Below are 27,548 nucleotides of genomic sequence, written 5' to 3' on the forward strand. Positions count from 1 at the left end.
TGGACAGTCAGAGAATGGGTGAGAGAGAGAGAGAAAGAAAAGAGAAAAGAAAGAATAAAAAAGAAGAGAAAAATGAAAATTTGAAAAAAGTAGAAAAAAATTAAAAATTACAAATAAGAGCAAAAAATTTTGAAAATAAGAAATAAAAAATAAAAATGAAGGACCTCCTTCAGGGTATGTCTCTTCTGTCCCAGTAGACAATGTAGGCAGCAGTGTGCAGATATGTCAATGAGTTTCAGCAAGCCAGTGGCAGACCCGTGAGATTCAGGCAGATTTTTGGGTGCAAGTCCCAAGTTGAGCTCTCTGTCCTCCTGCAGGGTTGAACTCTGCAATGTTCTACTGCTGGTTCCAGCTGCCCTTCCCCTGCAGATAGTCCAGGTTCTGATGGGAGGTGATGATCCCTCCAACTTACCAAGTATGGTTATCTGGTCTGCCTTTATTGCAGAGATTCTCTTCACTTTTCCAGTGGGCTTCAGTTTTCATCAAGTAGCCTGAGAGAGGGGCTCTATCTGTTTTTCACTTCTGTAGCTCAAGACAATGGCCTTTATGCCCCTCTTTGTCTCTGTATTGTGGAACCATGTAGTGAATTAGTGCACCCCTAACTTTGTCCTCTTTTATGTATTTTTTTGGTATTCAGATTGAACTTGGGACCTTGTGCTTATGAGGCAGGCAGTGGCATTACTGAGCTAAATCCCTGCCCCTTTTCTCTTTTATTTAATGCTTCAGTATGAACAAGGTGGGGTTTTTGTTTGCATGTAGGCAAAAACTCTGACTTCCCTTCCAAATTTTTCCAGATTCTTCTGATGAAGTGATACTTTTTACCTCTGTTATATTACAGAGACTGATTTCCTGAGTAAGTTCAAAGCAGCCATGGGGAGGGTTCTTAAATGATCCTTCTTAATTTCTCCCAGTTGATCAAAGATACTCTTTCCTTGACCTACCCCAACAAGATAATGAGAAGCACACACTCAGTAAGCATACGTCTGGTTGTCTTTTCGAGAGATATGTGCCTACTGTGGATCTTAGGACTTATCTGAGGAAGGACATTGGTTGCTGGGCAGCTTTCACAGAAATCAGAAGCTGTTACACACTGTCACAGATATACAAGGGGAGTGGTGGTTTTCTACTGGGGATGCCAAGGTTTCATGTGTTCTCTTCTTCTCTGGCACCACTAGGTCCTTCCTCATTGCCCTCTGCCTTTGGCTCAGCTGATTCATTAGAGGTATCAAGTTGTTCCTTGGCCTGGGTCATGTGAGTCATCAACCTGTCCACGTGGGACTGGATGTCTGCCAATATCTCAGTCACATGAGCCATGGCCATTGCTTCCTGGTTGTCCACTAGATGAAGGGCCTTTTACTCATTACCAATCACTTTCTGAACTTTCTTAAATTCCTGCTGTCTAAACACCTTCATATGGTCCTGAGTTACTGTAGGGTCTGAACTCATTAACTTTAACTTTTCCACCAACTCTATCATAGCTTCCTTCAGTCCACCTGAGTCTTTGCTTCTTAGCTCTTTGAAGGCTTCATCTAGGGGAGATAGCTGGTGGCCCTGGTGTGCCCCAATGATTGGACACAGTACACAGATGAGCTGCCTATCTGCCTGGCAGTAAGTGTTCAAATTGAGTCCCTGGTCTGGACACTTCTTCTTGGCCACTTTTTCTGTTTCCATTTCTATTTCTGGGTCAAATTTGCTCTCTGCCTCAGTTTCTCCTTCTGCCTCAGATTCTTTTTCTTGGTTGTCCCTCTTCACATATTCCTTGTCTTGCACATCTTCCTTGAATTCCTCACTGTCTTCTTGGCCCTCTTCCTCACTCTCCTCCTCTGTCTTACTCTCTTCTTCCCATTAGCTGTCTTCCTCAGACTCACTCTCCTCCCCTGCTTCACTTTCTACCTCCCTGTCCAGCTCTGCCCTAGCTCCACATTGTTCTTCCCCACCCAAGTCCTGTCTGAGAGATGCCTCGATGTCCACGCCTGGGTGCTGCAGACTTATTCCACTAGGTGACTGAGGAAATTCTGCCTGTGTGCCTCAGCATGGCAAAGGCAGCAGCAGAAGCTGAATTCTAAGTATACTTCCTGGGCCCTTGGAGCCTTCTCTGGCTAGCCCTCATTGCTGTTGTGAGGCAGCTTCTCAAAGGCCATGCCCTCTGTGGAGGGCCTGTGGAGGCTGTGACTCAGTGGCTGAGCCCTCAGGGCCTGCAAGCTCACAGCCTTGCCTAGGCTCAGCCTCCTTGAGTCCTAGTCCTTGGCACCAGGGACCCTGCTGTGGGAATCACCAACTGGCTGGGCTACACCACATCTCTGTGCAGGGACTGGGGCCATGACTCTGTGGGTCTGGAGCGTAGGTCCTTGAGCATCTCAAGTACTGTACTTTTAACTGTTTGAAAGTTATAGTATAGCAGTAGTATTCACCTCTTTTAAGAGGTTAGAAAATTGAGTTTCTAAGTATTTATGAGACTTGCTCAAATCAAACCATTATATGGTTTGAACTGTGACCAAACATGTTTTTAGATTCCTAGAAAGAAAAGGAAATATACAACCCAACTAATCCTGTCATTTTTCACTATCTAGCATTAAACTGTCTGGAACAGTTAATTTCTTTCATTTTGGAAAAAGAAAACATTTCTAAAGCAAAAATTTTATACAATGCACCCTTGAGTTATGAATAGGCTGACATACAAACAACTTGGGATATGACTAGAATTTTATTTTATTTTAATTTTTTTTTAAAGTGGGAAGATATTCATTGATAGGAAAGCTCCTGAAGGGCAGGAGAGGTCCCAAGTGAGTAGCCAAAGACCCTGCTTTACAGAGAAGTTTTATACGGTGAAACTCACATGGGTACAACGTGGGCCACAGCCATGAACACCCAGTAAGGTTACAAGTACAGTCAGTTAGGTAATGGTGGTACAATTGGGAAGCAATTCATGTAGCAAGTGTACAAGGATTTTCAGTAAGGGTGAGGGTCAAGGATATTTCCTGGAGAGGCTCGGTTAAGACCTTGACCCCACCACCCAGGTGATTGATATCTATTTAGAATATCAATCACTGCTAGGGGAAGCACAAGGGTGTGTAGTTTCCCTCCTTTTATAATTCTGGCCTTCAGTGAATCTACCTTAGGCCACAATTGTCCTCCATGCTGAAGGCCCAGCCCTGTATAACTGGCTGTAATATTTATAACTAACAGCTATCTACAATACCAAGAGCCCCCAATAACCTTCCAGCAAATCCCCTTGACTTAGGTTGGTCTGTGCCTTTCTGTGCATACAGCCAGGAAGTCTAATTGATGTGGTGGTGTGGTTTGTTTCACCTTTGTCCTGGCTTTCTTGAGGACTTAGACCTATCTGAATGCCTATAATATTTCTACCTAGCTCATCTATCTATAATATTACCCTCTCTGAAGAAGTATCCAGAACTTCCATGAGGGGGCAAGGGGTGATGACTTCTTGAGCTACTTCAGGCTGAATGGAGTAGTAGTTGTGATTGGCAGTCAGGTTTACCCTTCAGAAGGTCTATCTAAAGGTCCTTGATAGGCATCACACATTTCCATCATGGGTAGCCATAAAGCTTTGACTCTGGAGAAGACAAGGCCAGAAAGACAGTTAAGTATACAGGAGCCAAACAATAAGATCAACAGAAATATTAGGAGTATAGCCAACAGATGTTTCCACTAGGAAGAGCTAGTAATAGCCTTCCACAGGGAGGATAAGGAGAAGCCCGACAGAACTTCAGAATTCATCATCAGTTATTTGTTGTTTATAAGGTTGATCTGGTCATCTGACCATCTTCCCTCTCTTTTACAGTATAATTCTAGTTGTGAAATGGCAACTAATACTTCCTTCTGGATTCTATCCTGGATCTAGAGGATAGGCAGGCTATGCATGGGTGCAGAAGAATGTTAGGCTGTTCTTCCTCAGTATGTGAGGATTGAACTTCTGCCAGTGTTTAAGAATATATTCCAGTGCTGGGGATTTAGGTCAGTGGTTTCACCTCCTGCTGTGCAAGTGCAAGGACCCAAGTTTGATCCCTGGTACCAAAAAAAAAAAAAAAAAAAAAAAGAATATATTCCAAAGGAGTAAATATTCCAAAGGAGTAAAAGACTTTGACTTGGCATTCCCACATTCTGGAAAAAACAGAAACAAGGAGTGCCTATGATTCTGATTGATTCCTTATGCTCCTAGAGTGTTGTCTAGGATCACAGCTCCATGGCAGGTGGCTGGCATCTGAAGAGAGCCCAGAAGGTAATTTGGACTGGAGTAGCCACCCTTTACCAGCTCACAATCTTACCTTCCCCAGGGAACTTGTGTTTTTACTCCCATATGAATTTCAAAAGCCCAAGATACAATTAATTGATTTTAGTTGTAAAATCATGTCTTTTTGAAGGAAACACTGTTAGCCAAACCAATAATCAAAAGTATCTAGGTCACTGTTTCTTAACCTTTGAGAGAGAATGAGGCAGGTAGATTAAAGGGCTATGTCTTCTTCCTGCAAGAGAAATTACTCTTAGAGACAGAGGTAGACAAAAGCCTCAGGGGATCTTCACCCTGGAAGGAAACCACCAAGACCTCTGTGCTATCTGATCACCTAGGTATCCTCCATCAGCAAGACAAAGACTACGCATTGTTCAAAGTTCACAATACACATTCTTCAGATTTGCACAAGCACATAGAAAAGAAAAGCTGGTTGAGATCCCTTTTATTCCTAGTTAGCAAAGCACAAATGCAAACCATTTCTTTATTAGGTGTTCCATGTAAGGCCTCCTAGAGAGGTGCAGTCTACTAGTAATGCAGCCAAAGAGTTCTAAAGTTAATTCCCAAGAGCTTCAGAGTTTCTAGCCTATTAAAGATTTGTCAAACAACCTCTACTGAGTTACTGTTCTATTTGTGTCTATCTTACCAGTGGAGAGAGAACAGTCTTTGTCCTGTAGCTCAAGTCTTAATGGAGGCTTTAGAAAGGGCCCTACCAGCATCATGTCAGGTCACTCTGAGACAGAGAATATCTGATGATCACTAGAAGGGTTACCTTTCACCTCCCTGAGGAGTACAATTAGGGGACAATAGTTATGCGGAGAATTTTCTTTTTTCTCTTTTTTTGGTACTGGGAATCGAACTCGAGTCCTTGTGCTTGTGAAGTAGGCGGTGGAACCACTGAGCTAAATCCCTGGCCCTTGTGGAGATTTTTCTACTAATTACCCATTTGGGCTGTCAGGAGCCAGTTTCCACTGGGGGGACCTTCAAGCATCTGCCAAAGAGTAGCCTTGGCCATGACCTCTCAGTTGTCACTCAGTTTTCACTAGTTCCATGCAATCAGACATCTGTCTCCTGAAAGGAATTTAGCTGCCTGTCTTGTTAGCATTTAGTCTACAATTTATTAGCCAAAGTGTTTTCTCATACATAAATGATAAGAGCCAGACCTATGGTGCGGGGGGCGGGGGGGAGAAGAAGATTCTCCCTTAAACTAAGTGTGTTTTGGTCCCTTAAGTGTTGTGCTTATGGAAGTAGCTCCTTCTGGTTTCACCCAGAAGTCAGTTCTTTGGGGTCTCAGGTGCAGTCTCCCAAGGAAAATTGTTGCCCAGAGCACTAAGTGGGGACATCTCATTCTTGTGCTCTCCTGGACAGACAAAACCTCAATGTCTCATCTAACCCAGGGATGGGGTATGTTTCCTGATCTAAAATGACTTCCCTATCTTTAGTGTTGGCAAGAACACTCATTTTCTACGGACTTAATTTAAAGGTTCTTAGGAGAAAGACATTGAGTACTTCAGAGATCCTTTCTGACTTTACATGCCTCTATAAAGGAGAGTATAAGATTGGCAGAAGAGATTGGAAATGAGACTAGGAAAGGAGGTCTTTTATTCTCATGTTATTTGTGAGTTATTGAGACAATTTTCCCCTGACTCATCACTCTTAGTCTGGAAAGGTGAGAGTGGGGAATCTCAAGAGCTAAGACTGCCAACCCACCAGTGGAAGATCAGACCAGAAAGGAAGCTGAGGCAGAGCTGGCTCAACATTTCTCTGGAGTATAGAGAAAGATTTGGCCAGACTGGTCAGTGAAACCTGTCCCCTAAGTCTTAAGAGTGGCTGCCGGGCTAGTGCCTTATTAATTGACAGCTGGGGTCCTGCATTTTATCAATAGGCATCTCTATTGTTGAACTATAAGCTAGATTTTACAGAGAGACCTATTTTACTACATTTTCTAATTTACTTGTAATTATTGGTAAATGCCATTAGATGATGATCTAATATTACTTTTCCTCAGCATTGTCTAACAAGTCAATCAAGCAATCAATATAGAACAGAAACATAAAACCTTGTCTTCAAAAGTAAAATATCCTTTTAAAGAAACATCATCATTTTAACAAAATGACAATGTATAATAAGTCAAAGTACAAAGCATTTACAAGAGGCCCAAGCAGTGACAAACAAGACTGACAAAAAAAAAAAATGACAATTTTTGTTACTTAATATAATTTAACAATCAATAAAACTAAATTCTTACCTCCTATTATTATCTTTGTGGAACCTCCAATAATGTTGAGGGAAATATGAAATAGGAAATATTATATCTCCCAACCTGTTAATTATATGATGTGCTGAGTTCTTGTTCTCTAGAAATCAAAGAATGAGTCCTAGGAATGACAGAGGTTAAAAGTGGGAAGATATTTATTGATAGGAAAGCTCCTGAGGGGCAGGGAGGGTCCAGAGTGGGTAGCCCATGAATGGTGTTTTAGTTTAAACTTAGGTAAAAAGTCCTGAGTTACGACCCCACTGCTGGCTGCTTGTGCTTCCAAGATAGTCTCAAATACAGATTTAATCCTTAAAGAGTTCTGGAAGGAAAATTACAACATCCTTTCCTGTGTGGGGTTAATTGAGAAATCCTGGGCCAATGTCTTTCTAAGGACACTGAGATCTGTCTGTATACAGGAGAGAGACTTTGAAGGCTGTGTAGAGGAGCCTGAGCCTTCCATTTTCCAACTTGAGTTATAACTAGCTCTTGGGAATGAAATGAGTTCATAGATCAAGAGTCCACTGTATTTCTGAAAGAGAAAGTTTTGAAAAGGTATTGGATCTCAAGTTAGGCCACAAGCCAGAAACTTTCAATAGCAGTCATAAATGGTGAAGGCATCCATAAACAATAGGAGTCATAGAATGGCAGCAACTTCCTAAATTCTCTGCTTCTGGGGATAAGCTATGAAAAACTGAGAGGTTCTACATTGTCTTATCCAAGATAAAGTCTCCTAAAGCCTGTCAAAATTGATCCCATATTACCTGATCTGAATTGTGACCATCATGTGGTAGGTTAAGCAGTATATACCACTAATTTTCTGTATTCTGTACCCTCCTCTCCTTTTAGAGTATGTGGTGCAATTATATAAAACAATAGCTCTTTTCTATACCTTAGAATTGCCCATTAATTTTTTCCAAAAATACTAGTCTATATTTTGGTGGGGACTAGGTTTCAAAGTTTAATGGACAGGTAAAGAGTAAGCATATTTGCCCTTGTTCCCCACCTTAAGGAGAAAGCATTGTATCTTCTCCATTCATACAAGGCATTCTCACTGGAAGTATGCAGTACATGTCTTTAATTTGTTGAGAAGTTTCTGTTCTACTTCTAGTCTCCTGATAGCTTTTACCATGAACAGCTGTAGAATTTAGTCCAATACTTTTTCTCCAACTAGTGACAGGATCATATGGCTTTTTCCTTTCCTCCGTTAAAACGATGACTTTTGGGGGTGGATCTTGCAATGCTGAACCAACACTGCCATACCTATAATAAAACCACTTTCTACATCCTGCCAGATCTGACTTCCAATAGTTTGTTTTGTTAAACAAATTTCTATCTATGTTCATACTTTTTCTTCTATTATCTTTATCCATTTTTAGGATTAGCACAATGTTGATTTCCTAAAATGAGGGAAGAAGTGTTCCTTCATTTTTCTTCTTTAATTGTTTGATATAATTTATCAGCTAAAATGTTTATGAGCCTGCTGTTGTCATATAGGTAGGTTTTCAAGCTAGGAATATACTTTCTTTAATAGGTGCTATTCAAATTTTATATTTCCTACAGAGTTAATTTCATTAATTTGTCTTCCAAGGTACTTCTTAGAAGTTGTCAAATTTCCACCTGCCTCACAAGCACAAGGACCTGTGTTTGATCCCTGGTACCAAAAAAAAAAAAAAAAAAAAAAAAAAAGTGGAGAAGTTGTCAAATTTATTTCAAAACAGATTTTTGAAATATGCTTTCTATATCTTTTTAAATTCTGTAAAATCTGTGGTAATGTCTCCTAGATCTTAATATTGTAATTTAAAAAATGTATATTGATATAGTGTAACAGGAAGAAAAAGTCTAAAAAAGCAGGGTAATTGGGAGGGGTAGGGGAGGGGAAAAAAGGGAAAGGAAAAAATATGAAAAGAGGAAAAAAATGGAAACAAGGTCTTTGCAAATAGGGAAGGGTGGAGGGGGTGAAGGGAGGGCAAGGGAAGGGGAAAAAAAATAAGAACCAAGAGACTCATGTAATGGTACAAGATCCCAAGGATGAATGTAACTGTATTGTATACCTAAAATGTACCAATAAAGTTAATGGGGGAAAAAATATCCCACATATTAAAAAAAAAAACTAGTCTAATTGTCTCTGTGTTTTACTACTGTAGCCTTCACCTAGTCTGGAATTTGAATTTGCAAACAAGATAGCAATGTTCTAAGGGGGCAGCAATTCCAAGAATCAGAGACAGATGTCTTTGCTCACAAAAAGTAAAAATAATACTTCTTTTCTTGGATGCTAGGATGTTGGTTGGTTTAAAGTTGCCTGTGATTTGCTCATCTTCTAATTTACTCTAGTTTTGTATGTTCAGGATATTATCTATGACCTGTGAGAGCAAAGTTTAGAATAGGCCCAGAGGGTTGGATACTAAGCAACTAAAGCTGATAGGACAAAATACATGGTATGATTGTATGCATATGTAGAGAACTGCAAATGTCAGCTTTGAGAAGTTTGGTAGAGTTTGGGCATATCTGAGGTCTGAGTTGGGAAGCATGAATAAACTAGAAACTATTGGTAGGTTTATTGATTGAGGTGTTTCTTGTTAGGGTTACATAATTTCTTATCTGGTGCTCCTCCTGGGCTACTATCACATGCCAGATTTAGTAGCCACTCTATTATTTTTCCAGCTTCTCTCTCTACTTCTAAGGTTGAGAGAAATGTGGTACTACAATGTGTGAACTCTAGCTTCCTAAGCTATATTGAAGGAGCCAGATGATCCAACCAGAAGAGTGAGTGAGTTAGTTGTCTAAAGAGAGAATGTTGGCTCTCTGAGGAGGTACCACATTCATAAATATTCTCTCCTTCTTCCCTCCTACAGTTTGCTTGAAACATGGTTTAGTTTATCTATAGAGGCTATTCTAAATGAGGATATTCTAACATGTTCTAAGATATTCTAAGATGTCCCACGTGGCTCAGTGACACATATCCTATTACATCTTCTTATGGTTCATTGTGAAGCAGTGATCAATGTGGTAATATATTACCTTCAGTTCTCATTATTTCTTGTCTCATATCTCTTTTCCCTACTTTTCCTATCCTGGGATTGAACAGCACTTAAGCAACAGCATTTAACCAAAAGCACTTAAACTTTCCCTCAAGTTCTATTTTCTAGGGAACTCAGGTGAAGACAAGCACACCTTCTTACACTTGTCTGGTATTTTTTTTAGTACCTGAAGCTTTAATGATCATTTTTTCTAGCTTAAGGAACAGAAAGGTGAAAACAAACACACAACTACAAATGCAGTATCATTTGTATTCATATTATTTGTATTTGTATTCAGATTAAATTTAATTATAAACAACAAGAAAACAATACAAACAATAAAATACAAAAGAAAAGTGATGTAAGAAAGTAAAGAATACATTCCTTTCCCATAAAAATCTGACATTCTGAACAGACATTTCTCACACAAAGAAGTAGACATGGCAAATAAACATATTAAAAAATGTTCAACATCACCAGTCATTCAAGAGATGCAAATGAAAACAATACTGAGATTCCACTTCACTCCAGAAAGAATGACTATCATGAAATCAACCAACAACAAATATTGGCGGGGCTGTGGGGAAAGAGGAACACTGCTCCACTGCTGGTGGAAGTGTATATTGGTGCAACCATTGTGGAAATCAGTATGGAGATACCTCAAAGAACTAGGACTGGAAGTCTCATTTGACCCAGCTATTCCTCTGCTGGGTATCTTCCCCAAAGAATTAAAAGAATCATACCACAGTGATATATGTTCACTCATGTTCATAGCAGCACAGTTTGTAATAGCTAAAACTTGGAAACAGCCCAAATGACCATCAACTGGAGACTGGATCAAGAAAATTTTTTTAAAAAAAATAAAATGGAGTGCTACTCAGCCATCAAAAATGAGAAATTAGAGACATTTATAGGTAAATGGATGCACATTGAGGTGATACTATTAAGTGAAATAAACAGGACACACATGTATAAATACTGAATAGTTTCTCTAGTGTGAGAAACCGAAAGTGTAAAGACTAAAAGGTATAATAGATAATGTGAAATAGGAAGAAAAGGGGCAAAGGGGAGGGGGAAGTGGCAGGAGTAGGAGAAAGGAAAGAGGGGAATGGAATTAATATGAGAAAATGAAAAAATGGAAACAAAGTCTTTATAAATAGGGAGGGATGGAGGGGTTGAAGGGAGGGTAGGGGAAGGGGGAAAAATAAGAACCAAAAAAGTATGTAAAGGTGCATATCTCCAATGATGAATGTCATTATGTTGCACACCTAAAATGTACCAATAAAAGGATATACAAAAAAAATCTGACATTCTGCAGTGTTAGTTAACATAGTGGTTTTCCACAATGTCCTTAGGGATGCAGTCTGCTTCTAGAGCACTGTATACTTTTATGGTAGGAATCTGGATATAGTATAGATGCATTTTCTGTTTTAGAGTTTCTTATGAAATTATAATCAACGTGTTGGCCAAAGATAGTTCTCAACTGAGAGAGTGACTGGGTAAAGATCTACTTCCAGGTTTACAAGATTATTGTAACTTGTGGGACTGAGGGCCTCATTTCCTTGTGGCTATTAGCACCGACATGGCAGCCTGCTTCACCAAACCATACCAGCAGAGAAGCCAATAGAGAACATCTGTTAGCAAGATGAAAGTTACAGTCTTACATAATATATCCATGAAAATGACATCACATCATCTTTGATGCATTCTTTTGCTTAGAAGCAAGTCCCAGTCCTGTCCACACTCAGGTTAGCAGATGAAATGAGTGCAATCACCAGGAAATGAAGATAATTCAGGGCCATTTTGGAGCCTGTCCATTGCAGTTTGTTTTTGCAGATCAGCAAGGTAAGATTGGGAGGCTCTGTTTTACATCGTAGCCTACAGGATTTGATGAGTTTTGTGCTGTTACCCTATTTGGAGGATGAAAACTCTCTAGGAAATGTTCTTTTAACAGTGGTGGTCAAGGGGCAAGGGGATAAGCTGAACTACAGTAGCGCTATTCAGATCTCTGTTTGCATCGCATTTTGTAGTATTGTCCAAAACAAAACACATAGCTAAACCCAAAGTGAAAAGGGTAGAGAAATGTACCATCATTTTAGTGCAAGGCATACACAGCATGCTACAATGGAAGATAAAGAATTGAGTCCAATAATTTAACCTACAAAATGTGAAAACACAAAGAAGTATGGCAGTCAACCCTCCATATCTGTAGGTTCTTTTTTTTCCCCATTAAGTTTATTGGTACATTTTAGGTATGTGTGGTTTTATTTATTTGTTTTTTTGGTACCTGGGATCGAACTCAGGTCCTTGTGCTGGCACAGCACTGAGCTAAATCCTCAGCCCAGTACATTTTAGGTATAAAATACAGGTACATTCATCATTGGGATCTTGTACTCTTACATGATGTATCTTTGTTATTTTTTCCCCTTCCTCTGCTCTGCCTTTACCTCCTCCACCCTTCCCTATTTGTAAAGACATTGTTTCCATTTTTTCCTTTTCTCATATTTTTTCTTTTCCTTTCTTTCCTTTCTCCTACCCCTCCTACTTCCCCTACTCCTTTAAACCTTTTCTTCCTATTACACAATATCAATTATACATGTTAAAAAATATAGTATCAAAATTTAGAGGACATTACCACAGATTTTACAGAATTTTGTTTATTTGTTTAGTTCTTTTATTGGTGCATTGTAGGTATACAACACAATTACATTCCTCCTTGGGAATTGTACCTTTATATAATGCATCTTGGTTCTTATTTTTTCCCCATTCCTAGCCCTCCCTTCATGCCCTCCACCCTTCCCTATTTGCAAAGACTTTACTTCCGTTTTTTCCATTTCTCATCATTTTTCCTTTCCCTTCTTTCCTTTCCCCTGCCCCTCCCACTACCCCTACAACTTTGGACCTTTTCTTCCTATTTTGCATTATCAATTATTCATTCTAATCATTGGTACATTTTAGGTATACAATATAATGACATTCATCATTGGAAATTTGCATCTTTACATAATTTCTCTGGGTTCTTATTTTTCACCCTTGGCCAGCCCTCCCTTCAACCCCTCCATTCCTCCCTATTTACAAAGATTTTGTTCCTATTTTTCCATTTACTCGTATTAATCCCATTCCCTTCTATCCTTTCCCCTAGCCCACCCACTTCCTTCCCCTTTGCCCCTTTTCTTCCTATTTCATATTACCTAATATACATTTTAATCCTTATTTACACTTTGTTTCTCACACCAGAGAAACTCTTCAGTATTTATACATGTGTGTCCTATCTATTTTACTTAAGAGTATCGCCTCAATGTGCATCCACTTAGCTGTAAATGTCTCTAATTTCTCATTTTTTATGGCTGAGTAGTACGCCATTTTATTAAAAACCCACATTTTCTTGATCCAGTCTCCAGTTGATGGCCATTTGGGCTGTTTCCAAGTTTTAGCTATCACAAACTGTGCTGCTATGAACAAGGGTGCACATATATCACTGTGGTATGATTCTTTTAATTCTTTGGGGAAGATCTCCAGCAGTGGAATAGCAGGGTCAATTGGGACTTCCAGTCCTAGTTCTTTCAGGTATCTCCATACTGATTTCCACAGTGCTTGCACCAGTCTACACTCCCACCAGCAGTGGAGAAGAGTTCCTCTTTCCCAACAGCCCCACCAACATTTGTTATTGGTTGATTTCATGATAGTAGCCATTCTTTCTGGAGTGAGGTGGAATCTCAGAGTAGTTTTCATTTGCATCTCTCAAATGACTAGTGATGTTGAACACTTTTTCATGTATTTATTTGCTATTTCTACTTCTTTGTGTGAGAAATGTCTGTTCATTTCAGATGCCCATTTTCGTATTGGGTCTTTAAATTTGGGAGGTCTTATCTTTTTAAGTTCTTTATAGATTCAAGATAGTAGACATTTGTCTGAGGAAGAGCAGATGAAGATTTTTTCCCACATTGTGGGTTGTCTCTTCACACTGCTGGTGGTTTCTCTTGCTGTGCAGAAGCCTTTTAATGAGAAGAGATCCCACTTGTTGATTGTTTGTGCTAGTTCATGGGCAGCTGAGGTTTTGTTCATAAAATCTTTTCCTACACCAATGTCTTCAAAAGTTTTACCTAACCTCTGTTCCAACTGGTTCAGAGTTTCTATTTTAATATTTAGATCTTTAATCCATTTTGATTTTAGTTTAGTGCATGGTGAGAGATATAGGTCTAGTTTTAATCTTTGGCAAGTTGAAAGCCAATTTTTCCAGCACCATTTATTAAAGAGGCTATCTTTCCTCCAGTGAGGGTGTTTGATTCCTTTATCGAAGATGAGATGGCTGAGTGTGCCTGGTCTTGTTTCTGCATCTTCTAATAAGTTCCACAGGTCCTCAGGTCTGTTTCTGTGCCAGTGCAATGCTGTTTTTATCACAGTAGCTTTGTAGTATAGTTGCAGGTTGGGGATTGTGATATCCCCTGCTATGTCTCTGTTACCTAGAATTGCTTTTGCTATTCTGGGTCTCTTCTTGTTCCAAATGAATCTTTGGATTATTTTCTCAAGGTCCATGAAGTATGCTGCTGGGATCTCAATTGGAATTGCATTAAATCTATATAGCAGTTTTGGAAGGATGGCCATTTTCACTGTATTAATCCTTCCTACCCAGGAGCAGGGGATGTCTGTCCATTTTCTGATATCATCTTCAATCTCTCTTTTCAGAGTTTCATAGTTTTCAGAGAAGAGGTCTTTGATTTCTTTGGTTAGGTTGATTCCTAGGTATTTCAGTTTTTTGGATGCTATTGTGAAAGGAATTATTTGCCCTATTTCTCTCTCAGTGAGTCTGTCATTTGTGTAGAGGAAAGCTATTGATTTTGTGTGTTGACCTTGTAACCAGCTACTTGACTGAATTTGGTTATTAAGTCTAGAAGACTTTTGGTGGAGTTCTTGGGGTCTTCTATATAGAGTATCATGTCATCTGCAAATAATGACAATTTGACTTCTTCATTTCCTATCTTTATTCCTTTTATTTCTTTCTCTTTTCTAATTGCTGTGGCTAATGTTTCCAGAAGTATATTGAACAAGAGTGGTGATAGTGGACATCCTTGTCTTGTTCCTGATTTGAGTGTGAAAGATTTCAGTTTTTGACCATTTAGTATGATATTGGCTGTTGGTTTTTCATAGATGGCTTCTATCAGTTTGAGGTAGAGACCATCTATTCCAATTTTTTGTAGGGTTTTTATCATAATTGCATGTTGGATTTTGTCGAATGGTTTTTCCGAATCTGTGGAGATGATCATAAGGTTTTTGTCCTTGGCTGTATTGATATAGTGTATTACATTGATTGATTTTCATGTATTGAACCATCCCTGCATCCCTGGGATGCATCTCACTTGGTCAGGGTGTACCATCTTCTTGATGATCTTCTGCATTCCATTTGCCAGTATCTTATTAAGGATTTTTGCATCTATGTTCATTAGTGAGATTGGCCTATGGGTTTCCTTTTTTGGTTTGGTCTTTCTCTGCTTTAGGGATCGAGGTGTTGCTTGCTTCCAGGAATGAATTTGGGAGTATTGCTTCCCTTTCAATTTCTTTTTTTTTGTTACCGTGGATTGAACTCGGGTCCTTGCACTTGCAAGGCAGGTGGTGGAACCACTGAGCTTAATCCCTGGCCCCTTTCAATTTCATTGAAGAGTTTCAACAGTAGTGGCAGCAGTTCCTCTCTAAATGTCTTGTAGAATGGAGCAGTGAAGCCATAAGGGCCCGGGCTTTTCTTAGTTGATAAGTTTTTAATCACCTTTTCAATTTCATTGGTTGATATTGAGTTGTTTAGAATTTTTAGGTCTTCTTCGTTCAACTTTGTTAATTCATATGTATCTAGGAATTTGTCCATTTCTTCTGTGTTGTCCATGTTATTGGCGTATAGGTTCTGGAAGTAGGTATTGATGATCCTCTGGATTTCTGCTGGGTCTGTTGTCATTTCACCCTTTTCATTCTTAATTGCATGGATTTGGGCCTTTTCTTTCCTTTTTCTGATAAAGTTGGCTAAGGGTTTGTCAATCTTGTTGATTTTTTTGAAGAACCAACTCTTGGCTTCATTGATTTTTTGTATCATTGTCTTAGTCTCCATTGCATTGATTTCTCCTCTGATCTTTATAATTTCCTCCCTTGTATGAGCTCTGGGGTTGTCCTGCTCTCCTTTTTTTAGAAGCTTGAGGTTCAGCACCGGGTTGTTTAATTGGGCTCGTTCTGTTTTCCTGATATGTGTATTCACTGCTATGAATTTCCCTCGTAAGACTGCTTTCATTGTGTCCCATAGATTCCAATATGTTGTATTGTCATTGTCATTTAATTGGAGGAACTGTCTGATTTCTTCTTTAATTTCCTTTGTGACCCTTTGGTTATTTAGAAGTGTGTTTTCAATTTCCACATGTTTATGAAATTTTTTGAGTTTCTTTTGCTATGGATCTCCAATTTCATCTCACTATGATCTGATAATATACAGGGGATAACTTCAATTCCTTTGCACTTACTTCAACATGTTCTATATGTTAGTATGTGGCCTATTTTTGAGAATGACCCATGTGCAGCTGAGAAGAATGTGTATTCTGATTTTGTGGGGTGGAAGACTCTGTAAATATCTGTTAAGTACATTTGTTCAAGAATTTGATTGAGTTCTAGTGTTTCATTACTTATTTTTTGTGTAGTTGATCTATCTGTTTGTGATAGGGAGGTATTGAGATCCCTCGCTACAATTGTATTAGTGCATATATGACTTTTCATGTCCGTTAGTATTTGTTTTATATAGTTGGGTGCACTAGTGTTTGGTGCATAGATATTTATGATTGTCATCTCTTCCTCTTGGATTGTTCCCTTTACAAGGATGTAGTGTCCTTCTTCATCTCTCTTAATCAGTGTTGGTTTGAAATCCACTTGATCTGCCAAGAGGATTGCTACTACTGCTTTTTTTTGGGTTCCCGTCACATGGAGTATTGTTTTCCACCCTTTAACTTTCAGTCTATGAGTTTCCTTTTGAATTAAGTGTGTTTCTTATATGCAGCATACTGTTGGATTTTGCTTCTTGACCCATTCTGCCAGTCTATTTCTTTTGATTGGTGAATTGAGACCATTCACAATGATGGTTATAACTGAAACATATTGACTTGTCATTGCCATGACTTTTTCTTTTTGTTGGGTTCTCCCCCTTTACATTTAATTTCTTGTCATGCCAGATGGGTTCATTCTGCTTTGCTTCCTGGGGTTGTGATCCTCAATGTCTGTTCCTTGGATATTGTGTAAAATTCTTTGGAGTGCTGGTTTGGTATTCACAAAGTTCCTAAGGTGGTCTTTGTCATGAAAGTATCTTATTTCTCCATCCATTTTGAAAGATAGTTTTTCAGGGTACATCAGTCTGGGTTGGAGGCTGTTTTTCTTTAGGGCTTGCAATATATCACTCCAAGCTCTACTTGCCTTGATGGCTTGTGTTGAGAAGTCTGCTGTGATTCTGATGGGCTTTCCTTTGTATGTGATTTGTTTCTTTTCTCTGACTGCTTGTAGAACTTTGTTCTTTTGTTGAGTATCTTTAATCTTAACAATTATATGCCTAAGTGTAGATTTTTTTTTATCAAGGCTATTTGGTGTCCTATATGCCTCACTTATCTGTATGTCAAGCTCTTTTCTCCTGCTTCGCAAGTTTTCTGCCATCACTTTTGTGAACAGTTCTTTTTATGTCATTTCCACTCTCTCCTGTTTCTTCCTTGACTTCAGTCAGTCTTATGTTATTCTTCTTTGCATCATCTAGCAGCTGTGGATTGATTTCTCATGTTCCCTTATAATTTTGAAGCAATTTATCTTTTCCTGGTCATTAACTTCAATCTTATCTTCTATATCTGAAATTCTGTCCTCACATTGGCTCGTTCTGCTGTGTAGACTTTCAATGGAGTTTTTTTCCTGGATATCTATTTGCATCTGTTTTATGGATTGCATTTGTTTCCTATGTTGGGATTCCATCATGTTCCTCAGCTCCTCCCTAGATTTATTAATCATGTCTTTCACTAGTAGCACAATCTCTCTTGTTATCTGAGAAATTATTTCTGATTTCATTTTTTCCAGACCCCCTTTTGTTGCCAGTTCGGTGGGTCCAGGTGGTTGGGTATCAGAGTGTTCCATCTCATCTCCCTTTGGGGTTGCTGTAGATGATTTGAAAGTCTGGTTTTGAGAGTTATTTATGTGTTTTCTCATGAAAAGTAGTCCTTAAACAGACCATATTTAGAATACATATACCCTATGATCAGAATATGTAGAGAACACTGACAGCTCACTAATAGACAACCCAATTAAAAAGTAGACACGAGAGGATGATAAATACCGAGTACAACACAAGGAAATGTGTGTAACACTAGAATCAGAAAAATATTTATCAATTCAATAACAAGATTTACTTATACACTCATTAGGGAGATGAAGTGAAAAGTTTTAAAAGACCAAATGTCAGCTTAGGTGTGAACCAGTTAGAACTTTCTAATACTGCTAATGTGAATGTAAAATGAAAACCATTTTGGAAAACAATATAGAAATTTCTTCTATTACTGTTAAGAACCAACAATTCTGTTCTTAAGTTTTCACTTAAGAGGAATTAAAACACATGTTCACAATAGATTTGTACATACAAGTTGACTATCCCTTATCTGAAATTCTTGGGATCAGAAGTGTTTCAGATTTTGATTTGAAATCCACTTGATCTGCAAAGAGGATAGCTACTCCTGCTCTTTTTTGGCTTCCTGTCTCATCGAGCATTGTTTTCCACCCTTTAACTTTCAGAATATGAGTATCTTTTTGAATTGTGTTTCTTCTTTGCAACATATTGTTGGATCTTGCTTCTTGACCCATTCTGCTAGTCTATTTCTTTTGATTGGTGAATTGAGACCATTAACATTGATGGTTAAAACTGATACATATTGACTTATCATTGTCGTGACTTTTTCTGTTTGTTGGATTCTTCCCCTTTACCTTTAATTTCTTGTTGTGCATGATGGATTCATTCTACTGGGCTTCCTGAGGTTGTGATCCTCATTGTCTGCTCCTAGGATACTGTCTAAAATTTTTTGGAGGCTGGTTTGGTATTCATGAAGTTCTGCAGGTGCTCTTTGTCATGAAAATATCTTATTTCTCTATCAGTTTTGAAAGATAGTTTTGCAGGGTACATCAATCTGGGTTGGAGGCTGTTTTCCTTTAGGGCTTGAAATACATCACTCCAAGCTCTTCTTTCCTTGATGGTTTGTGTTGAGAAGTCTGCTGTGATTCTGATAGGCTTTCCTTTGTATGTGATTTGCTTCTTTTCTCTCACAGCTTGTAGTATTTTGTTCTTCTCTTGGGTCTTTGGAATCTTAACTAATATATGCCTACATGTAGATTCTTTTTGATCAAGGCTAGTCAGAGTCCTATATATGTATGTCAAGTTCTTTTCCCCTCCTTGGGAAGTTTTCTGCCATCACTTCTATGAACAGTTTTTTTATGTGATCTGCACACTCTCTTTTTTCTTTATTCACTCCAATGAGACTTATGTTATTCTTTTTTGCATCATCTAGCAGCTGCTGGATTGATATCTCATTGTCCCTTACTATTTTAAAGCAATTTTTCTATTCCTGGTCACCAATTGCAATTGTATCTTCTATATCTGAAATTCTGTCCTCAGCATTGGCTCATTCTGCTGTGTAAGCTTTCAATGGAGTTTTTAATCTCCTGGAAATTTGTTTGCATCTGTTTTATGGATTCCACTTCTTTCCTACGTTGGGATTCCATCATGTTCCTCAGCTCTTCTCTCTTTTTTTTATCTGTGTCCTCTCTAGATTTATTAATCATGTGTTGCACTATGGACACAATGTCTGCTGTTATGTGAGAAATTATTTCTGATTTCATTTTTTCCAGATCCTCTTTTGTTGCCAGTTGAGGGCATCCAGGTGGTTGAGTATCAGATTGTTTCACCTCATTTCCCTTTGGGGTTGCTTTAGGTGATCTGGAAGTCTGGTTTTGAGACTTGTTTACATGTGTTCTCTTTTCAAAGAGGTGGGGAGTGGGTGTGCTGCTGGTGCCCCCAGGGCTCACTTCGTCTATACTGGGAGTGGTGCTCTATATCTTTGGGTTCTTTAGCTGCTGATCCAACTATCTTTAGATTGTAAACATTTGTGAAAAATTTTATCTGCACTTAATTTTATTTCTTGTCCTTATTTGTTAAGCAATGAAGTATAACAGCTACTTATATTTATATTGTGTTAGTATTACATCATCTGGAAATGATGTAAAGCATATAGCAGGGTATGTTCATGTTATATATAATATTACACCATTTTACATGAGGAACTCAAGCATCTTCAGATTTTGGTATCCACAGTTGTCTTGGAACCAATCCTCCATGGGCACTAAGGGACAACTGTATTTTGGTGGAAATGGATTTGTGACTCAATCTATATATTGCCAGTGATTGTTTTGGTTGCATGGATTTTTTTTGGTACTGAGGACTCAACTAGGGACCTTGCACTTGTGAGGCAGGTGGTGGAACCACTGAGCTAAATCCCTGATCCCTGGTTTCATGAATTTTTTGTGATGAAGTTGTTTGAATAAACAAATAATTTTCCATCCTGTAGTTGGGAAATGCAGGTGAGTACTTTTATTTCCACTTGCTATTCTGGCATATACTAATGTGGGAAATGGTAGAATTCAGCTATTTAGTTGTAAGAATAGATCACAAGAAGTTTGTTAACTAAGAGAATTAAGTCATTTCTGGGAAATTCCACAAGTCTGTTTGTTAAAAGAATGCCAGAAAACTTTGAGACTTTGTAAAAGTCTCACAGGAGAAAAACAGGTTTTCCTAGTTTTCTTATTTACCATTGCCTGGGATCAGAGGACTGCAACCCAATGACTCTATGGGTGTTAAGAGAGATAGGACTCACTATACACATCTGTGATGTTTATGGTGGGCCAGTGGGCTTGATTTTGGCTGAAATCATCGTGCTCTCTTGATAATATCTGATAAGAAGAAGGCTGCAGTGTGCTCTTTGATGTATGGGATTGGTGAATGGAAACAGGGGACTTGTAAATTCTCCTGTAGCTTTTATGAGTCACTTAAAGTCAGTAGTTATCATCAGAGGTGAAAATCAGAAAGACAATAGCCAAAATAACTAAGCTGCTTTCCTACATGTATAAAAGCCTTGCTTCTTTCCTTTGTGATTGTGGAATAGTGCCAGAGGAATTAAACTGCTGTTTGTCCCCCTGGCTGTCTCCTTTTCCTTCTTTAAAAGTCGGTGCTTTCCAGGGATCCAGGTCTCCCTCTAGAGAGACCATCAACAAGTGGCACCCAAACCAGGACCTCGAATCCTTTCAGCATAGGTAAGGTAAAAATAAGGGAGCAATCGACATTCTGTTGAATTGGTGAAGGCTCGGGAAATTTCTGGGTACAATGAGACAGGGGTCTTTACAGTTTAGTGAAGCCATTTTAAACCTGAAACTTTTATTAAAGAGGTTTGGATTTAAGATCCATAAAGAGGATCTAAAATGATGTTTGCTTACAGCAAACGGATTTTATAATTTGGCTGATTTCAAGGAGGGCTGGTCTGAGGATAAATGGAGTGAAATGCTTGCTTGTGTTTGAAAGGCCTATAGAAAAGGAATAATGATTGATGACAGGTTTTGGGGAACTGCTATTGCAACCCAGCTTGTCCTTCATAGTGATAAAGGCTTAACTACATGAACAGAGTTATTAGATCAGGCTAAATTAGCTCTTAAAGAACAAGGTTTAATTGAGGAAGATGAGAAAAATGTGACAAATGATTTAATTCACATTATATCTCAGGATAAGAATGATAAATCTGATAAAGAAGGGTTTCCTTGTCCTTTGGCTCCTTTACCTCTCCCTCAAGTTACACCCACAGCTACTTCTATGCTAACTCCAGCTGAAGGAAAAATTAGAAACCTTTGTTCCTCAGCACAAGGAGCAAAAATGTCTAATAAAACTATGCCCATGCAACAAGATCTTTTAGGACCCATAGATCAGCCTATGGCGTTAGTTAAAAACAATAATAAATCTTTAAAAGTCAAATCTAAAAAACAGCCCATGATAAAATCATATCCTCTTCAAAATCGCAAAAGACAGGAATTTAATACTGATTCTTCTTCCTCCTCAAAAAGTAGCTCAGGGGAAGATGGCAGCAAGGGTGAACTGAGGCATTGGCGACCAAAGTGCCTACGTGGGTGGACGCAGAGTAAAGATGGTCCACCGTGGTGGCAGAGGGTAATGGGCACCCATTGTGGAACAAACATGACGGCCCTCATGAGCTGCCTGCCCCGTGCGTGGTCCACCTGGCTGCGCACCCGCTTGAGCGCCTGGACTTTGGACTGGAGGTGCTGCTGCTGCGCCTCCACTGCCATGGTCCTAGCGCCACTTGGCTTCATGCAGCGTGAGCCCCCTGTGCCCAAGAGGCCCCAGCGCCACCCCATTAGGGCGCACGCAGGCTCTGCCAGCCTGACCAGGCTGCGCTGGCACTGCCATAGCTGCCCGTACATGTGGGGCTGATGCTGGCCGAGGACGAGCGCAGCCTGCCGGATGTGACAAGCTTGGTGGTGTGGGGCATGGCAGTGGACATCTCATACATCAGAGTGTACGACCGCCAAGGTATTTAAAAAAAAAAAAAAATTCCCAAATCAATTACCATTGATAAAAGTAAATTAAAAACATTAAATGATTCCTAGATATGTATGAATTACCAAAGTTGAACAAAGAAGACCTAAAAATTCTAAATGACCCAATAGCAATCAATGAAATTGAAAATTAAAAACTTATCAACTAAGAAAAGCCCAGGTCCTGATGTCTTCACTGCTGAATTCTACAAGACATTTAGAGAGGAACTACTGCCACTACTGTTTAAACTCTTCAATGAAATTGAAAGGGAAGCAATACTCCTGAATTCATTCCTGGAAGCAAGCATCACCTTGATCCCCAAAGCAGAGACAGACCCAACCAAAAAAGAGAACTATAATCCAATCTCACTAATGAACATAGATGCAAAAATCCTTACTAAGATACTCACAAATAGAATGCAGAAGATCATCTAGGAGATCATACACCCTGACCAAGTGGGATTCATCCCAGGGATTCAGGGATGTTTCAACATATGCAAATCAATCAATGTAATACACTATATCAATAGAGCCAAGGACAAAAACCATATGATCATCTCCAAAGATGCAGAAAAAGCATTCAACAAAAATCCAATGCACATTTATGATAAAAACCCTACCAAAATTGCAATAGTTCTCTACCTCAGTCTGATAAAAGCCATCTATGCAAAACCAACAGCCAATATCATACTAAATGGTCAAAAACTGAAATCCTTCACACTAAAATCAGGAACAAGACAAGGATGTCCACTATCACCACTCTTGTTTGATGTAGTGTTGGAAACATTAGCCACAGCAATTAGAGAAAGAAATAAAAGGAATAAAGACAGGAAATGACGAAGTCAAATTGTCATTATTTGCACATGAGATGATACTCTCTACAGAAGACCCCAAGAACTCCACCAAAAGTCTTCTAGACTTAATAACCAAATTCAGTCAAGTAGCTGGATACAAAGTCAACACAAAAATCAATAGCCTTCCTCTACACAAATGACAGACTCATTGAGAGAGAAATAGGGCAAACAGTTCTTTTGACAACAGCATCCAAAAAATTGAAATATCTAGAAATCAACCTAACAAAAGAAATCAAAGACCTTTTCTTTGAAAACTATAGCACTCTGAAAAAAGAGAATGCAGAGGATATCAGAAAATGGAAAGGCATCCCTTGATCCTGGGTAGGCAGAACCAACATAGTGAAAATGGCCATCCTTCCAAAACTGCTACATAGATTCAATGCAATCCCAATTGAAATCCCAGCAGCATATTTCACAGACCTTGACAAAACAATCCAAAAATTCATTTGGAACTAGAAGAGACCTAGAATAGCAAAAGCAATTCTAGGCAACAAAGACATGGCAGGGGGTATCAAAACCCCCAACTTGAAACTATACCACAAAGCTACTGTGATTAAAAACAGCAAAGGTACTGGCAAAGACACAGACCTCAGGACCAGTGGAACAGATTAGAAAATGCAGAAGCAACTCCACAAACACTGAGTGAGTCACCTTATCTTCGACAAAGGAGCCAAAAACCCTCACTGGAGGAAAGATAGCCTCTTTAATAAATGGTGCTGGAAAAATTCACCTTGCCAAAGATTAACACTAGACTTATATCTCTCACCATGCACTAAACTAAAATCAAAATGGATTAAAGGTCTAAATATTAAAACAGAAACACTGAACCTACTGGAAGAGAGGTTAGGCAGAACTCTTGACGACTTTGGTGTAGGAAAAGATTTTATGAACAAATCCTCAGTTGCCCATGAACTAGCACAATCAAGAAGTGGGATCTCATCTTATTAAAAAGCTTATGCACAGCAAGAGAAAGCACCAACCATGTGAAGCGACAACCTACATTGTGGGAAAAAATTTTCACCAGCTGTCATGCAGACAAAGGTTGCTATCTAGAATGTAAAAAGAACTTTAAAAAATCAATCTCTCAAATTAAAGACCTAATCCAAAAATGTGCATTTGAAATGAACAGACAAGACAAAGAAGTAGAAATAGCAAATAAACATATGAAAAAATGTTCAACAACACTGATCATTCGAGAGATGCAAATGAAAACAATGCTGAGATTCCACCTCACCCCAAAAAGAATGGCTGCTATCATGAAATCAGCCAATTATAAATGCTGGCGAAGCTGTGGGGAAGGAGGAACCCCATTCCACTGCTGGTGGGAGTGTAAACTGGTGCAATCACTGTGGAAATCAGTATGGGGATACCTCAAAGAACTAGGATTGGAAGTCCCATTTGATCCAGCTATTCTTTTGCTTGGTATCTTCCCCAAAGAATTAGAAGAATCATACCACAATGATATATGTGGATCCATGTTCATAGGAGCAAAATTCATGATACCTAAAACTTGGAAGCAACCCAGTTGCCCATCAACTGGATACTGTATAAAGGAAATGTGTGTTTTTTTTTTTTATAAAACGGAGTATTACTCAGCCATAAAGAATGAGAAACTAGAGACATTTATAGCTAAATAGCTGCACATTGAGGTGATATTCTTAAGTGAAATAAATAGGACACACGTGTAAATACCAAATAGATTTTCTGGTGTGATAAACTGAAAGTGTAAATAAGGGCTAAAAGGTATAATAGATAATTTGAAATGGGAAGAAAAATGGATAAGGGGAAGGGAAAGTGGGAGGGGTAGGGGAAAGGAAAGAAGGGAATTGTCGGGAGCAATGCTGCTTAATTTTAGGGAAGAACCATTTGATTAGGCCTAGTTCTCCTGCCTACAGGAACTATGTCATTTTGAGACATAATTCCATTTTGGCCCCCCGTCACAACTGAGACCTCAATGATCCTGTGATGCTGTAATGCTCCAGGACAAGATTACACCTGATGAAGACATCCTGGGAGGAACAAAATCTTCACCTATTCAGTTCCTCATTGTTCTTGGATTGCTACACTTTATTTATGCAGAGTGTACTGAACTCTCTGCAAGTCATTTGTTACATTTGTTTCTTCCAATGTACTGAATAAAAGGTGTGGTAAACTGGGGGCTTTCATCTTTGCCACCCAGAGCAGCACTGATCAGACCCAAAGCTCAGCTTCTTCTCAAAGTCTCATTTTTCTACCTTTCCTGTAATTTGCCTTGTGCCTCTATGGCTTGCAGGAGAGTAGGACTCACTGCAGAGGTTCTAGTAACGTCCTCTTTCCTTGTTCCCTACAGGGAATGGAATTTATATGAGAAAAAATGGAAACAATGTCTATGTAAATAAGGAGGGGTGGAGGGGTTGAAAGGAGGGCAGGGGAATTGGGAAAAAATAAGAACCCAGATAGATTACATAAAGGTGCAAATTCTATATTGTATACCTAAAATGTATCAATAAAATTAATAAAAATAATAATAAATAGATAAATATCTATGGTTATATATGTACTAGATTGACATGGTAACTTCCTTAAAAAACTACTAAACATAAAAGGGTATATGGACACCAATACAATCATAGTGGGTGACTTCAGCACTACTCTCTCATAATTAGAAAGATCAGTCAGACCAAAAATTGACAAGGAAGTTATCAGAGTTAAGCCACATCATTTAAAAAATGGACTTAACATATATCTACAGTGTTTTGTCTAACAACAGAATAGAACAGTAGGTTGACTATGGTTAAACATAATTGTACATTTCAGAAAGCTAGAAAAAATGATTTTGAAATTTTTTATCATAAATGTTAATGAGTAAATAAATATGTTTAATCTGATTTAAACATCATATAATGTATACATGTATCAAAATATATTGTACCTCATTAATAAGTCCAATTTTTGTTTTTATTTAGCAATTAAAATAAAAATTTTAAGCTGATAAAAAGCACAAAATATAAAATAAGGACTGTTTTAGATGACTGTTGAACAGAACACCTGACTATATACCTGGCCTCAGAAGGAAATATCTAGAAAAAAATTAGAAATTATCCAGCTCACCCCTTCATTTTACAGGTGAATTGAGAACCACCATGGGAACATAACTGGCCAAATTTCTTGCTAAGAAACAGCTCAGGTTGGATCCTATATCTTCTGATTCCTATGGAAGCCCATTCTCTTTACTCTTACATCCCCTCTCAAGTTTCAATCTCACCTAACTACCTCTTTCAAACTTGCCTAACAACTCAGAGCTATATCTGATATTTCTGTTAAAGTCTCAGACAGAATAATTATTTCTAGCTTTGGTGGATGGTTTTGCCCTTCTCTCTGAAGGAGAAATAATTGGTATTTACCAAGTAAACTTTCTGCAGCATCTCAAAAACGAAGGCCAGAGACCTGCAACCAGGCAGCCCACCCCCAAAAGTTCCTCATTAACGACTAGGACAAACAACCCATCTAGAGAGACCTAAATTCTGAAATAAAGTGGCAAACTGAGTCCAAACTCCAATATTCATTAAATGTTCTGTCTTATTGTAATTGCTTTCCAGGTGGTTTTTACTCAGTGCCAATGGTTTGTGAGTAAAAATTTTAATTGCAAGGTAGCACCACAATTTATTTTGCCTGTTCCTTTTGTGTTATAAAAGCCAGTGCACTCTCTCTTCAGCTAAAGTATCTCATATTTTTGGTGATCTACTGTGCCCTCTGGATCATGCTTATGTACTCTTCCTTACTAAGTTTATAATTGGAAGGTAAGAGAATGGTGATGTCTACAAATAAAGTTTGAAATGGAAAATAAGGCATCCACAAACAGATATCTGTCTGGGACTTTCAGCATTGACCCCTTTCATCTATGAGAAAAATAGTAAAGTACTAAAATAATCCATACCTGCAACAGTGAGGGAAAGCTTCTATTTAGATTGTGATAAGGCAAATGAATAGCAAAATAATGTAAAATGTATAGGGATAATTAATCACAAGCTTGAAAGCAAAGAAGTGGTTTGTGAATAAAACTCCTCCATTAGGGGAGAATGATCACAGTGAAATTATCAATATAGGTGAATACCTAAATTTTAAAGTTTGTTCTAGTCCTGCTCCCTACCATAAGAACTTGTAGGTGAGCCAAAAATCTGCTGTGTACAACACACATAACACAGTAGTTAATGGACATTTTCTATGCATCTAGAACTATGCTAGGCATTGCAACATCAGAGATGAAGAGAGACAATGTCCAGTGCTTATGAAGCTGACATTCTGGTGAGAAGACATTTGATGAATAAGATGAGTAAATAAAGGGAATTATATAGACTGTGGTAAGTGTTACAAGGGAAAGAACTAGGATTCCAGGCTACAGCATAATTGTGTAGGGAATGAACTAAAGCCACCAATGCACAAGAAAAATCTTGTAGAGTTGAGACCTGAAGGGTGAGGTTAAGCATTTGAGATGACCTATCAGCACCATCCCTGTTAAGTGCTAAAGAGACCCACTGTACTTACTAAGTTCCTAG

General features: G+C 38.6%; 1 protein-coding gene and 1 pseudogene across 4 annotated transcripts in view; one reads left to right on the plus strand and one right to left on the minus strand.

Moving 5' to 3' along the window:
- Positions 1-27,548, plus strand: part of Edem1 (ER degradation enhancing alpha-mannosidase like protein 1) — a 213,992-nt gene that overhangs the window by 155,993 nt on the left and 30,451 nt on the right. The gene's annotated exons all lie outside the window — the stretch shown is intronic.
- LOC101696897 (tripartite motif-containing protein 44 pseudogene) lies at positions 1,144-5,264 on the minus strand (annotated as a pseudogene).

This window comes from Heterocephalus glaber, unplaced genomic scaffold, assembly GCF_053883595.1.
Source record: "Heterocephalus glaber isolate CG9 unplaced genomic scaffold, H.glaber_assembly_v1.0 deba00001472, whole genome shotgun sequence".
Lineage (NCBI taxonomy): Eukaryota > Metazoa > Chordata > Mammalia > Rodentia > Bathyergidae > Heterocephalus > Heterocephalus glaber.